Source organism: Bactrocera tryoni, chromosome 3, assembly GCF_016617805.1.
Source record: "Bactrocera tryoni isolate S06 chromosome 3, CSIRO_BtryS06_freeze2, whole genome shotgun sequence".
NCBI classification, from domain to species: domain Eukaryota; kingdom Metazoa; phylum Arthropoda; class Insecta; order Diptera; family Tephritidae; genus Bactrocera; species Bactrocera tryoni.
Window position 1 is genome coordinate 45,052,971 of NC_052501.1, and position 15,466 is coordinate 45,068,436.

General features: G+C 34.9%; 1 non-coding gene across 1 annotated transcript; it reads left to right on the forward strand.

Moving 5' to 3' along the window:
- The first annotated feature begins 4,786 nt into the window (after window positions 1-4,786).
- Window positions 4,787-4,860, forward strand: Trnat-agu. Its single transcript has one exon. It is a non-coding gene; the product is annotated as a tRNA-Thr (tRNA).
- The last annotated feature ends 10,606 nt before the right edge of the window (window positions 4,861-15,466 follow it).

The window sequence follows — 15,466 nt, forward strand, 5'->3', positions numbered from 1 at the left end:
ATAGTAAAGTACGATATTTCAGTAATGCGAAAGCCGAGGGCCGGTCAAGTTTGCTGGGAGTGAGAGCGTGCATGTTGAGTTATAATTGCTTCTGTCTTCATAGTCTTTAATATGTGGAGAACTGTTGCAACATTTTCACCGCGAGGAGCTGCAGTGGTGAGACTTGCGTCGCAACAATGTTCGCCGTCGATCTAATCTAGTCTTCGATAACGTAACTTCGAGCTTCTGGAAGAGACAGCATGATTTGCTATTGAATTGAATAACAACAGCCGCGAAGATGGCATGACCATTTCTCAGCGTTATAACATACTTCGCGTTGTACGAAGTACTATTATCAACAGCATCTGTACATGACACAACAAATTCAATATGAATAAAAGCTGACATATGTGATGGTATGATTTCGAATATTGAAAACGAACAGGTTCTGACAATACGTAGTTTTCGGAATGAAAATATGCAGTATTCATGCATCATAGAGAACATAAAAGACTTTAATGCTTTGATACATTCATTGCCGAAGTACAACACATACAATAGAGTAAAGGGTATGAACGATCACAAGATTGAAATTTTTAATTTCACCACAAAGAAAGTGGCATGTATTCACCAGGAGCTTTCGAAATGTTGAATCGTCGGCAAAAATTACATCAATTAGCTTAGCAGCTTAATACTTGTTCTCACGCAAGCATATAAGTTACTAGATATATCTCCATAGAGTTCCATTACGACCTATTGAGTATTTCACATTGAAGTTTATATTCATAACAAAATATACATACATAACATAACGTCTATCATATTAATTTATTTCGGTAATAATGGAAAATACAGGACATTAGAAATCAAACTTATCCATCACCATTAAAATGGAATTACATACCGCAGGTCAAATATACCATATTTATATGCACATTACTTATTGGCATACAGTCGAACAACGCATTTGTAAGATATGCGAATCTGTAAGCGTACATTTCTAAACATTGAAATTAACATCATTTTTCTCATTTATCACAGCTCAATTCTGCTATTTTCGACTCTCCTGTTAAATATTGGTGAAATCCGTTAATAGGAAAGAGTACCACTTCTTTTGTGGTGAAATTCACCAATAGAAAAGAGTACCCCTCCAAAAAATGAAATATCGTAAAATTGCACCGTGAACCTTCTCTATATTATACGTTCTCTGCTATATATTGCTGTGTGTACTTCATTATATATGTATGTATGTATATAACAGACTATCAAAATATATTAAAAAAATTAAATATATTACAATAGTGATAAATGTACATGAATCGTATATTTTATCATTCAAAACTTATATTCACATGTATCATGACCATATGTGTTTATGTTCGTTTTCGCGAATTCAAATCATATTATCACTTATCAATAATAACATGTGCGCGCATATAAGTGAATAGAAGTCTTAAACTTTTTATTAATATTAATTTAATTTATTAATCAATTACATATACTGGTGTCGCTAAGTACTTCTCGTAGTACGACCTTCGTGATCCAATTGCAACGCTATTCTAATTAGAAAAACCTCCAACAAGAATAGTCATACCGCTTACGCAGTCTCCTGTGTTATTCGCAACTGTTGTTACTTATTCAATTCCAATAAGAATCAGGTGATCGTTCCTTGCTCTTCCAGAGTAACTCAGAAGTTACGTTATCCAGAGAACTTAAAACATAGAGAAGGTGCAGGTTCGACAGCGAACATTTGATAAATTTGCGACACGGAATCTCACCACACAAATACAGAATTCACGCTGTGAAATGTTAACATTTTTAACAGTTCTCCACATATTCAACAAAGAATATGAAGAGAAATAAATATGTATGCATGCTCCTTATGATACTCCCAACAACAGCATTGTGATATTTTCATGGTTCAATTTTTGCTTTCGCAATGTATGCAAATATGTATGCTTTTGCGTTTTGCCGTCGGCAATTCAATATTGACATGTAAACATAATTATGATATGAGTATATTTTGTACGAATGCATGCATAGTAATATTTATAGTCAATTTGGACTTACATATTTAATAATTTTCTTTGATTTTTACATAATATACTATTCTAATAAATATTTTTATATTATATTTCCTACTAATAGAAATTAAATTTATCACAACAATATATATATATGTATGTATATATGCATGTATGTACCAGAGAACGTAAAGTATAGAGAAGGTGCAAATCGAAATCTGTATGACGGTTCGATTGCGCGGCTAACAGAGCTGATAGAATCACAAAGGGGAATTCGCCGTGCTCTGGCTATTTAGCAGAATTGAGCACGTGCAGTGGCAGAAATGTATGTAAAACGACTGAATTCATGCGAGAATGAATAAAGAGAAATGCTTTGGAGAAAAATATGCAAAGTCACACAAAGAATGTAAAGAAGCATTCTCTGAGACACATACACATGCGTGATCTTGTATCATATGAACCATTTTTTTCAGAAAAATTGTAAAAATTTTAGTTTTTTACAAAATCGTAAAAAATGAGATAGAAAATAATTAATTTTATTTTTTAATTTTTTAATTATTTCAAAAACGTTATATTTATTTCGTCTATTACAAAGCGAAGATGCGTCAATTGAACTTCATTTCTTAAAAAAAATTAATGACCTTCATGAAATATGCATATTCGCATTATTTCGTTATCATTTCCATATTTGTACCAATAGAATTTCTATGACACATGCACATGTACATACATATATTATTTCTTTGGCACATTTGTCTGTATGTTTACGAAAGCAAATGCGAGCCATATACATATGTACATACATTCATAATAACAAGCGTCGCACGCTTCTTTCGCATCTCCGTTGTCACGGTCAACCAATGGCCGAAACTGGCGTTTTGTCAAAGAGTCAAGTGCTGAACAAATTGAGCACGACAGACTGTAAGCGACATCTGTCAAATATTAAAATACACACGTTCGTATGGACACAGTTATGTAGTTGTGCAGCTGGCTTAATAACTGTGTCCCTAAGAACGTGTGTATTCTAATATTTGTCGCGCTCATTGGTTCAGCACTTATGTGAAGATAGAAAATCCAAGCTGTGCCGAAAAAATAAAGTAATGGCCGCCGATTGTCACCGCTTCCCTTGCCGCTGTACAGCTCCGCCAACAAATCAGCGTAAATATGTATGAAGATGTATGAGCGTGACTACATATCGACGCAGATTTTTGCGAGTCACGGAAAAATATTTTAGACAAATATTGTAAATCGACAACGGCTATGTTGCCACTTTTGTCACTTCTTTCTGTGAAGAATCATCAGAAAGTTGTTCAATTTATGATTTTTAGCTTTTGCCATCGTCGCGAAAAGACGCTTGTAGGCGAAGGCATGCTCGGGGAGATGTTACGGCGTCTGTTTTTATGAATGAAGCGAGGTCGCTTGTGGCATATGCGCCTGCGTTTATGAATGAAATCGTTTTTGTTGCAAAATTTACTACATTTGGGCTTCGCCAATTTGGCAGCCATATTGACTTGTGGTGCTTTTGCTATTTAGACAATTGTTGTTTTTGTAGAGCAATGCTTCAATTTTTTGTTGGTGACATATTCACATGTGTACGCATATGCATGTTTGTATGCTTATGCATTATTTGTTCGGCAATGTATGCAAATATATGTACATATAAGTATATATGAATGTATGAATATGCAGATCAATGCGCGCGCATGTAATACATTATATTGATAAGTGATAAAATCATGATTTGAATTTCTGAATGCGCACATGCGTATACATACATAATAAGATTATGATATGAGCATGTACAGAGACATAAGATTAATATGATAGAAGATGTACATACATGTATACATACATACATCTGTATATATTGTTGTGATAAATTTAATTTCTATTAGTAGGAAATATAATATAAAAATATTTATTAGAATAGTATATTATGTAAAAATCAAAGAAAATTATTAAATATGCAAGTCCAAATTTACTATAAATATTACTATGCATGCATTCATACAAAATATACTCATATCATAATTATGTTTACATGTCAATATTGAATTGCCGACGGCAAAACGCAAAAGCATATTTGCATACATTGCGATTCCCAAGTTGAAAAATTGAGGCATGAAAATATCAATGATGTTTTTGGGTGATCATAAGGAGCATGCATACATATGTATGTCTATGTCTTTATATTCATATTCATGCATACATATATTTATGTCTCTTCATATTCTTGGGTATGTGAGACAGAGAACATAATGTGTTTTGTACACATTTTTCGGTGTCAAAAATGAAACAAAATATAAACAAACAAAACGAAATTCTTCGTTGGGAGTCTCTTCATATTCTCTGCTTCGGCATATATGCCTTGTCATCATATGCCGTAAATACATATATTTCTGTCTCTTCATATTCTCGGTTAGAATATATGAGAGAATTGTAAACAATGTTAAAATTGTGAAGCGAATTCCGACCTACAATGTTAACAAATGCGGCGAATTCCCTTTCACGAATCTATCAAATGTTCGCAGTCGAACCTGCACCTTCTCTATACTTTACGTTCTCTGCCAGTACTTCAGGGTAAATACGAGTTCTAAACTGTTCTCAAATATACTGCATACTTTTAGGCTGCAACTGTACTCATTTTTAGTTTGTGCTCACACACCTTACTGTTAGTCTCAGTGTTATTGGTTTCAGATTAACAGCGGAATGCTAAAAGTAGCTGTTATCACCGAATACAGCGACAGCTATAAGAATAATCTTTGACAATGTTCGGAGCATATGGCGCCGTGGCTTAGTTGGTTAAAGCGCCTGTCTAGTAAACAGGAGATCGTGAGTTCGAATCTCGCCGGGGCCTTTCGTTCAGATAAGGAACGGATTACTTTTTTTAATTTTTAATTCGAATACATTTCGAAAAAAAAACTAAATAAAAATTCAGTCACGCTGTTCGGTTTTGTTGTACCCACCTAAGATCGTTCGAAAATTAGTTTTCCCTTAATGTCTGTTATATGTATTATCTTTCGTTTCCTATGAGTTTCATTCTACTTTGATTTTTTTTGAGTACGAAATTCTATGGTATTCATACTCATGTTGTTAAGCAAAGTGAGATAAGGTAAAGTGACGTGTGTAATAAATATATTGAAATTATGTACATATTATCGTACAAAAATAATTTACAACACACAAACAGCAATGATATATAATTATAATTATATTTCTACCTTAATGCAGCGTGACGCTAATATTATATTTTAGGGGAAAAATATATGTTAACTGTAAACAATAATTGACAAATCTAAGTGGTTTGCTAAATTCGGTAAATGTTCAGCAGAGCGGCTTTTCCGAAAACGTGCACCAATTTTCACGGGAAATGTCTTAAAATACTCGTTTTTAGTTCTACTTTACGAATATGTTAAGCGCGTGCTTTTAAAAACAATATTTTCTTTCTTTTAATAGAAAAACATCGTATTTCCTGAAATCAAAAATTCACTTTTGCACTTTACACGTCTTTAGATGTTAAAAAATATGTTTTCTATTAATTATATACACATTATTATTGATGTTGTTTAGTTAATTAATAAGAGAAATTAGTTTTTTTGTTTTTTTATAAAAATATGAAAAACTTCGCAATCACTTCACTTCAACGAATTGATTGAAGTTGATAAAAATGAGAAATACATAATAGATAATTGTATAATGTATGACACAGAAGAATTATGAACGCCGGGGTGTTGGACCGACCAGGATTTTTGTTTTTCTAGCGCTCAAATATAGAGAATATCGATATTTTAATTTCTTTTTATTTTTCCAATTATTATTATTTTTTTATTACGTGTCTCTCATTTTTATCTATTCTTGTTTTGCCTCGAATATCGAGAGTATCGATATTTCGAAACCGATAGCTGCTTGTATCACTAGTAACCAATTGAATTTCGAACAGTGATTTATTGCGTAAATATCGTGCAAAATCATAATATTTCTTTTTGTTTTTATTACAAAAAAACATAAAAATAGATAACGCGCCATATATATTCGTGAATCGGAATTAAAAACGAATTTTTTAAGACATTTCCCGTGAAAATTGGTGGACGTTTTCGGAAAAGCCGCTCTGCTGAACATTTACCCTAAATTCCGAATAAGCCATACGGCCAACAAAATGAATGAAATGTCCAAGAAGAAAAATGAAACTGGCTTACAAAATTATTGGAAACGATCGTAAATTAAGACTGTAGAGATATCTAATATTCTAAAAATATCAAGGACTATAGCTCATGAATATTTGGTTGCAGAGACCTTTCTTATTTTCAAACCTCAGGAGAAGGTATCATGGAAAGTAATTTAGCGACAAAACAGAGGTAATCAACAACATACAGTAGCAGTTAGTAAAATCCGGACACAATTGTAACCGACAAGTGTAATTTTCTGCGGAAAGGTTTATTCTTTCACATAAATTAGTGCTCTGTACACGTTTTATAACAACGTTTAGTTTTTTCAATGGTTTCAAAGTTTATTTCGTGCTGGTGCTGCGTTAAAGCTTAAATATGCCAAATTAAAAAAAAATTCCGAATTGCTAAAAAGTAATATTTTGAGTTTGCGAAAAGAAAATCTGACCATTCGGGAAATTAGTGATAGAGTTGTCTTCAGCAAGTCTTCCATCGGTGAATTTATAAGAAATTTCGCTAAAACCAGGTCTTTTAAGAGAAAAACTGGCTCTGGAGCAATGAAGAAGACTAGTTCTAGGGAAGATAGGCTTATAGAACGTATCAGCTTGAGAGATCGCTTAAAAACTGCTGAGGACATTAAAATGGAGTTATTTAAAGATGTCGAAACGGAAGTTAGTGCAAGAACTGTTCGTCGTAGGCTTCAAGAGGGTGTTTTAATTGCTCGTCAGGGCGCCAAAACCTCAAACTTCAAAAATGCGTCAAAACCGTTTACGATTGGCAAAAGAACATCAAAATTGGACTCAACTTGATTGGTTAAATATAATCTTCTCAGATGAGTCCAAACTTAACCATTTTTTCAGCGACGGTATGTCCTACTGGAGAGCGGTTCAAGGACGAATGTGTTCAAAAACTGTTATGCAGGGAGGTAGCCGAATGGTCTAAGGGTGCTTTTCCTACTATGGCCTTGAGCAACTAGCCCTAATAGAAGGAACCGTCAATAGCAATAAGTATCAGGAGATACTTGAAACTAATTTAATACCTTCTTTTACCACTTTTCACGAGCGGATGTCCTTATTTTTCATGATGACTCTGCGCCTTGCCATCGTGCCAAAAAGTATTAATTTTTTTGTACAACTAGAGTTGATTGCTATAATTTTAATTACAAATTTTATACTCATCCTTTTTTCTTTTTTTGAAAGAAAATTTTCCTAAAAAAGTGGTAAAATGCAAGGAGAGTACCCCATACATTTTACCACTTTTTAGGAAAAGTCTGCGACAACAAAATTCAATCATTTTCATTTTTTAATATATTTTATTTGTATTTTTGAAATGTACAAAAAAAATTTTTTTTTTTCGTTTTTTTCATTTTTAATAAAACATATGTATATATATTTTTAAATCAAAGTAGTCTCCTAAATTAAAAATTCATCTGAAATAAGAAATTCAGTAGTTCTATGGCTAATCGTCCCTACCAAATATGATCAATTTCATCATTAAAAAAAATGTCGAACTTCAAAAAAAAGTCACGAAAATCTTGTTTTTTCGTTAAAAATCGTTTAAAACAAGTAAGGAAGGGCTAAGTTCGTGTGTCACCGAACATTTTATACTCGCATGATAAAGTGATAATAATTTACATATTTTTTATTTTTGCTGTAAAATTAATTAGATTAGATCAATTTGTGTACTTTGAGCATTGAATTGTATTTTCATTTCCTAATGTATATATTATACTGAGAAGGCATCAGATAAAATTCAAAATAGCGTTGTATTGGAAGAAGTCGTGAGCCAGTAGAACCGATTTCACCCATATTTCGTACATGTCATCAGGGTGTTAAGAAAACATTATATACCGAATTTCATTGAAATCGGTCTAGTAGCTCCTGAGATATGCTTCTTGGTTCATAAGTGGCGGCGCCACGCCCATTTTCAATTTTTAAAAGCCTGGGGCAGCTTCCTTCTGCCACTTCTTCCGTAAAATTTAGTGTTTCTTGACGTTTTTGTTAGTCGGTTAACGCACTTTTAGTGATTTTGAACATAACCTTGTATGGGAGGTGGGCGTGGTTATTATCCGATTTCTTCCATTTTTGAACTGTATATGGAAATACCTGAAGAAAACGACTCTGCAGAAATGGTTGACATAGCTATAATAGTTTCCGAGATATGTACAAAAAATCCTAGTAGGGGGCGGGGCCACGCCCACTTTTCCAAAAAAATTACTTCCAAACATGTCCCTCCCTAATGCGATCCTTTTGTGCCAAATTTTCAGCTTTAATCAGCCCTATTCTGCATTTCGATTACGTTCCCGCTCTACGCTCCGTCTGAAACGAAAATAGGTATTCTGAGTTACGATTGGATTGAAAGAGGAAGAGGAAGAGCTGTAGCTCTTTCGAAGTCAGCTGTTTGCCTTGAAACGTGTGAAAATGAAACATAACAAAGCAAAAATACACAAATTATTGTTGGTTTATTAAAATAAAGAAATTATATCGCGTTTTTTTTTTAAACACTAACATGGAATCAGTAGCGGCAGCGATATTACTTGAGGAGGAGAGCAATGCATTATTCAAAATATGCCCTACATTATTCTATTAAATAAAAACAATTGCATTCAGTGCATTTTTCAGCTCCTATATTAGAAAAGTAAATGCTTTTATTTCATTTCACAGCTCGTTATATAAATGAATAATAGTAAAATAAATAAAAGGCTAACAATTAAAAAATTACTACTTTGAATCCGGCTTATAATTTGGATCTAATCTTAGCATTTGCATTTTTATTTCTACTTTTTCCTTCACCAGCTCTTTCTTAATTCTGTTGTGTCGCTTCTGTTCTTCAAGTTGCTTCACTGCAGTCTCCGCCAAAGTTTCTAGAGAACGATTCATGTGCCGTAAATATGAAGTAACTTCTTCCATTTTACCAAAGGCAGCTTCATTGAATTTTTTCGTCTCTGCATAAAATTCTTTTTGATTTGTATCTATTGCTTAAGTAATGAAGAAGTGCTCTGATTGTCTGCTCTCGCCTCTCTATTTTGGCTTCTAGCTCTACTGGTTGAAGGGATATCATCCCTTTCCAAACCCGTCAAAGCTTATCACCTTTTCATCAAGTGGGCTTATGCGTTGTAAACGACAAGAACCTCCACCGGTGCTCATCCTTTCTTTTTTGTTATGCGATAATTTTCGCTTCATGTAGCATTTTCAGTCAATCCAGACCTGCACGAAAACGTTAAATTTAACTTAATTTTTTAAAATTAATTGTAGGTAATACCCTACCTCCATGTATTGGAATCTTTTGTTGGTGGGCCAAGTGCATTTAAATTCCTTGCAACCTCCTCCCAAAACTCCTGTACTTCTTCCTTCGGTCGCTTTTGGAAGCCCTGCGCAATATCTCTTTTCGTGGCCATCATATCACACAATTTTTCGTATTGCTCTGCCGTTGTTACTTTTGACCTGCAAACATATCAAAAAATATCATTTAAGCACAAACAACCAAGGACACCATCATTATGTCTTTTAGAACTATAATCATAAAGTTTTACTTACATATTTGAGGAAATTATTTTATCCAAGTGCACGAAAATGAATATATAACGGCTTTCCGCCGACAAAACTTCAACGTACAAAAACGTAATTACGATCGCAATGCAGAATACATAGAATTGGAATTTTCGAAGTTGAATCGAAACGCAGAATACCAAAGTTGCCAATCGGAGAAAATTTCGATTCGAGTAGAAATGCAGAATAGGGCTGAATATCTTTCTTTATGGCTTAGTTATGACACTTTATAGGTTTTCGGTTTCCGACATTTTGTGGGCGTGGCAGTGGGCCGATTTTGCCCATCTTCGAACCTAACCTTCTTATGGAGCCAAGAAATACGAGTACGAAGTTTCATCATAATATCTCAATTTTTACTCAAGTTACAGCTTGCACAGACGGACGGACGGACAGACAGACATCCGGATTTCGACTCTACTCGTCGCCCTGATCACTTTGGTATATATAACCCTATATCTGACTCTTTTAGTTTTAGGACTTACAAACAACCGTTATGTGAACAAAACTATAATACTCTCGTTAGCAACATTGTTGCGAGAGTATAAAAATGTATGCGTTCACCTCTGACTCTAACCACTCAACCAACACAAAATTCGACCAATTTGGCCGTGTCGATGACGGAGGTGTGAGATGGTGCACTGTCGTGATAGAATAGCGCGGTTTTCACCAAATCTGACGACATTTTTGTAGCCTCAGTTTCATCTGCAGTTAAATAAAACTGCAGAATATTTTCGAAATTATTCGAAACTTGATTAAGGTACGTTTCTGAGATTCAAAAAAGGGTAAGTTTTTATTATTTCTTAATATAGATAATAATATATTTCATATAAACAATTCAGCATAACAAAGATACAAATTTAAATAGTAGCACTTTATGAAACTTTTATTTATATTCCGAAAACTCAGCCGTTGGTATCTCATTTCCTTTAACATGTTAAAATAAATGCTCATTCCATGGTCAGCATACTTTACTCATTGTTAATTAAAAATCCCAAAAATTTTTCGAAGTGTCTATCTCTAACAATTTTGTTTGAATCCATTTGAAATTTCAGAAGTATAAATAAACATATTGTACCATTTAATAAGACAACATTTTGTTTTGAAATTTCCAAAACAAATTTGCTCAAATCAGCGGCATAACGGCAATATCGAATACTATTCAACGCTATATTTTAAGTACGCACGAGTATGCAACAACCATTTATCATCTTCTCTCGAGGCAATGACAGTAACATGACATTACGTCTGCCATATAAGATCGTACGTAAGTATATACGCACAAAATGTTGACTAAGGCCTGACACCGCCGATGATACGAGTACATACATACAAGTATGCATGTGAGTATGTGTGTATTTGTGACAGCCATTTGCCATTTAACGTCTCACAATGCAAACCGAATTCAGAATTTCTTGAAATAGCAAAATAATTGCCCTGTAATGAGAAATCCGATGCAAAAAAAAATGATACAAATAAGCGAAATGTCAACAAGTTGTACTCATTTACGCATCTAAACGCCGATTGGCGAGATGTACTAAGGGAAATGCACATTGTTGGAAAATGTACATATGTTGTTGTTAAATGTATACATCAAACGCCTCTGATGTTAAACACCTCTGGTTGAAGAGAAGCCACGCTTAAAAAGGAATTGCAATACCAGGTAGATCTTTAATGCGACATTAGTTCAAAATAATACAATTCACAGTGCGAAAAAGGTGAAAGAGTTGGAATGGTACCTACCGGCTTAAGTTTTGATGAAGCGTTCTTGTTTGAATTATAAAATCAAACTGTTTGATTTGTAAGATCAAACTTTAAAAACTCAATGAAGATTTTATCAAACCTTACCACTGGTGGGGGGAAATGAAAAGACCTTCACTGAGCTGAGAAATATTTCATTCTGATTTTATTTAGAATTTTCACTTATTTATATACAATTTTAAGAACTATCTTAACTATCTTAATATATGTGTATGTGTGTATGTTCATATGTACTATATGTAGCATATTGTTTATGCTACATGGTATGGTATTGTTTTCAAGTGCACATGTTGTGTGACCTTGGATTTGTTTTAATGTGAGTACATTTACAGACAGTTGCTACAATGTATTCTAAGAACCCATGGGTTATCATATGTAAACATCTTATCCTTTGTAATGTTTGTGTTATTGTCTGTTGAATGCTATTATTTAGCATGACAATGCATTTTTAGTATGTGTTTATGTTTATGTGCATGTATGTTGAATATATTTGAACATAGATATCTAATAATAGTGGACTGTATCAATAGTAAGATTTAATAATATATAAACGTTTTTAAATATAATGTTGTTGTCCGTCCTTTGGCAGCAACGAACATGTTCAATTTTGAACAGTTCTTCTTAGATATTTACATATATTTTGCCTATAGCGAACTCTTAGTGGTTGCTAAGTGGGTGATCAAACAGAATGTTTCATCGAGAATATTTCATATGATCTTTACTGATCCCTGATCCAAACATGAATTTAACCCTGAAGCTGGTCACCACCAAAACAGTGGGCGAGTGATTCAAAGTCTTCAATTCGCGTGTAAAACTGCGCTCCTGCTCACTGAATGTTTCATGAAAACACGAAAGGGCAGAGAGAAACCTCTCTCGTGGACTATAGAACTTTCGGAAATCAGAGTGTTCTGCAGACGTTTATTCAACAAAGTCCGTAGAAGTGGGTTAACTGACGAATGGGCGTTGTATAAAACAGCACCTGCAATGTACAAATCCGAGTTAAGAAAGGCAAAGAGGACTTAATGGAAAAGCTTGATATTGAGGAAGCTTTCAATAACATCCTGCCGGAAGCAGTCGTAACTGCCCTACACGGTCTTGGGGTTGAATTAAACTGCAAACACCTCATTTTCAGTCTTTTCTGCGACAGAGTGATTGAAACGGAATGAGACAACGCACGTGCACGTCCTAACTAATTGGGCAGTCGGAAGCGGTCTTGACATCAACTCAAATAAAACCGAGATTGTTTTCTTTACTAGAAGATACTAGATCCCGGGCTACGCTCATCAGCATGTGTGGTACACAAAGGTCCACTCTAACCATGGCACGTAACGCCATCTTTCACATAATGCCCGTCGTGAAGGTGATGACTGCGAAAATTGCTATCAGGCTTAGAGAATCTGTGTTCCTAAATGAACACGTGTCTGAACACACGAAAACCCTCCCACGCTTTGACTTCACATCTGATCACTTGAACTTTGAGTCGCCAAACCGAACTCTGGCTGCTCCTTCTCTGCCCACCTACAGCCGTAGAAGCCGTTGGAGGAGAGGGGTAGTAAGCTTTTTGACGCATGGGTCAAAGCTTAGAGGGAAGGTTGGTGGAGGGGTTTACTGCCAGGAGATCTCTTTCAACTTTTCTTGAATATTGCAGTGTTTTCCAAGCCGAGGTTGTACCCATAGCACTCAGACAGCAGGACGACGAGTCTTGAAATCATTAACACTGGATTCAGGGTTGGTTGAGAAATGCCTAACCTCGCTATCGAGTCTCTTTGCGATAAGGCTGGTATAGTTACAGGCCATAGCGGAATCGCAGAAAATTGTAAAGCTGATGCGCTAGCAAGAAAAGGCATCTTAGAACCGCTATCAGTTCAATGGCAGCGAGTCAGTGCTCCCGTGTCCTCTTATGTTATATAGCTGGGCTTCGTGGGAGCTTGACTGTCCGGCGTTTAGGAGGTCAAGAATTAAATAGTTGGGGTCTGTGCAAATTTGTATTGACTCCTAAGCGCTTTCCTTATTTATAAGTTCTTCTTTTCAATGGCTTCACAAAGGACTACATATAGCAGTCCACGTTCGATTTCTCTAGATCATACATCTAATCTAACCTACCCCGAAACTAGGAAGCAGTCCTTTATACAGCAGTCTATTGAGCTTTTATCGAAATTTTGTTTTAAATTTACTACAATCTACAAAATTCTTCCAAGAAACAATTCCCGAAATGGTAACGTGAGTCTAAAATACTCAGTTAAAAAGTTTCTCAAAAGAACAAAGAGTCCCATATCATGTAACTACTGCTCACCCTAACTACTTTAGACCTCAGTCGCCATCGGATTTTCTCCATAAATTTAACCGATAACTCCAAGGTACTTTTGACCGATAATCACGGAGAGGTGATATCCAAGGGTATCAGACAAGCTTTAAACCATCTCTAGATTCGTGGTTCAATTACCTTTTCATCATTGGACCCAACTCCAATCAATTTCTGCATAGCTAAAAGAAGACCGATACTCGCCAGGTATCAACGAACGAAGATTTGCATCATTGTTTTATAAAGAACTATTATATTGTATTTATATAGTATTATTTATATATGTATAGTTAATTTAGCTTTCTATAGCGAGTTACTAGAGCAAATTAATCCCGTAGACATTTTGCTTTTAGTACTGCTTGCACATACTTATAGTACGTCTTTTTCTCAAAATACATATGTACATAGATTTATACTTTCTTATCTATAGATACTAAGCACCTACCTAGTGTCGAGCTCACACCAACAACATTTTTCTATTTCCACTAATTAACTCGAAAATACGCCTTGCCATTTGAACGAATGGACTTCACTCATATGATGGACAACAACAACACCAACTATGACTGAAGATCCTGTTTTCCCTCCGGAGTACGCATGCGTGCACAGCATGTGGGCTAACTGAACTGCAGATTAGACGTGCTGGCGGTCGCTGTCATTGTCGGCAGTTAGTAGTCAGTCACTTAGGCACTCTTACATATACATATACAATTCTTGCTGAGCACTTATAGTCTAGCAGCTAGTCCGTTAGTGAAGCTGCCATACAACGTTGTGTTCGTTGTCCCGCCTCATCAAACTTCCTCAAAGCGTGCAGTATCTTCACTTTTCTTATCATCCATACCGCGTGGATGTCACCAGAGAGATCTGTAAACGCCATAGCAATAACAAAAGCAACACTGGGAGCGTAACAACCGTAAACGTCAGCCAGAAGAGGAGTAAGGAGCTTAGGTGCGTCATAAAGTAGCCAAGTTTATTTTGCCATTGCGTGATTTCTTTCGATTTCGCTTAATATGGACACAGCAATTGAAGAAATTGCAGAGGCGACAAGAAACAAGAGAAACGGAGAGTTTAATCAAAATAATTAAAAATAAATAATTGTTAGTCGGTAGATAAAATTGAAAGAGATAAAATCAATTTCTGTGTAGCTTCGCAATGAAATTGTTGCTCAGCTATGGTGAAAGGGGTAAGGAAATGTTTGGTTGGTGCCGTGACCACTTGCTCCTTCAATTATGTTTTGATATTCATGTGGATTTGCAACTGATTGAACGTGAATTCCATTTAATACACGGAATTTCGCAACAGACAAAGTTTTGCAACTTTTTGTTGTTTGCCAATTTAACCGTAAAACTCAATTTCACTTCAATTTGTAGAAACTTGGGGTTTGAATTTTTGTCTCAATATTAATAAAAAGGTAAAATATTTCATAATACAAAAATACATATTCAAACGAGTACCATTGGGCTACAACTATTTTAATCGACCCAAAATGTTTTAGGTACCGTTAGTGCTTTCCGAGGAACTTCGCTTCTCGAAATGTCACTTAAACTCCGCAAACATATTCCACGTAAAAGAGCAACAGACAAGAAATTCTAAGGCACTAACGAACAGACACATAATACAGTAAGAGATTATTTACTAAGATAGCCAGGAAACATTATAGATATTTTCATCTTCAATGATACATTTTAATAT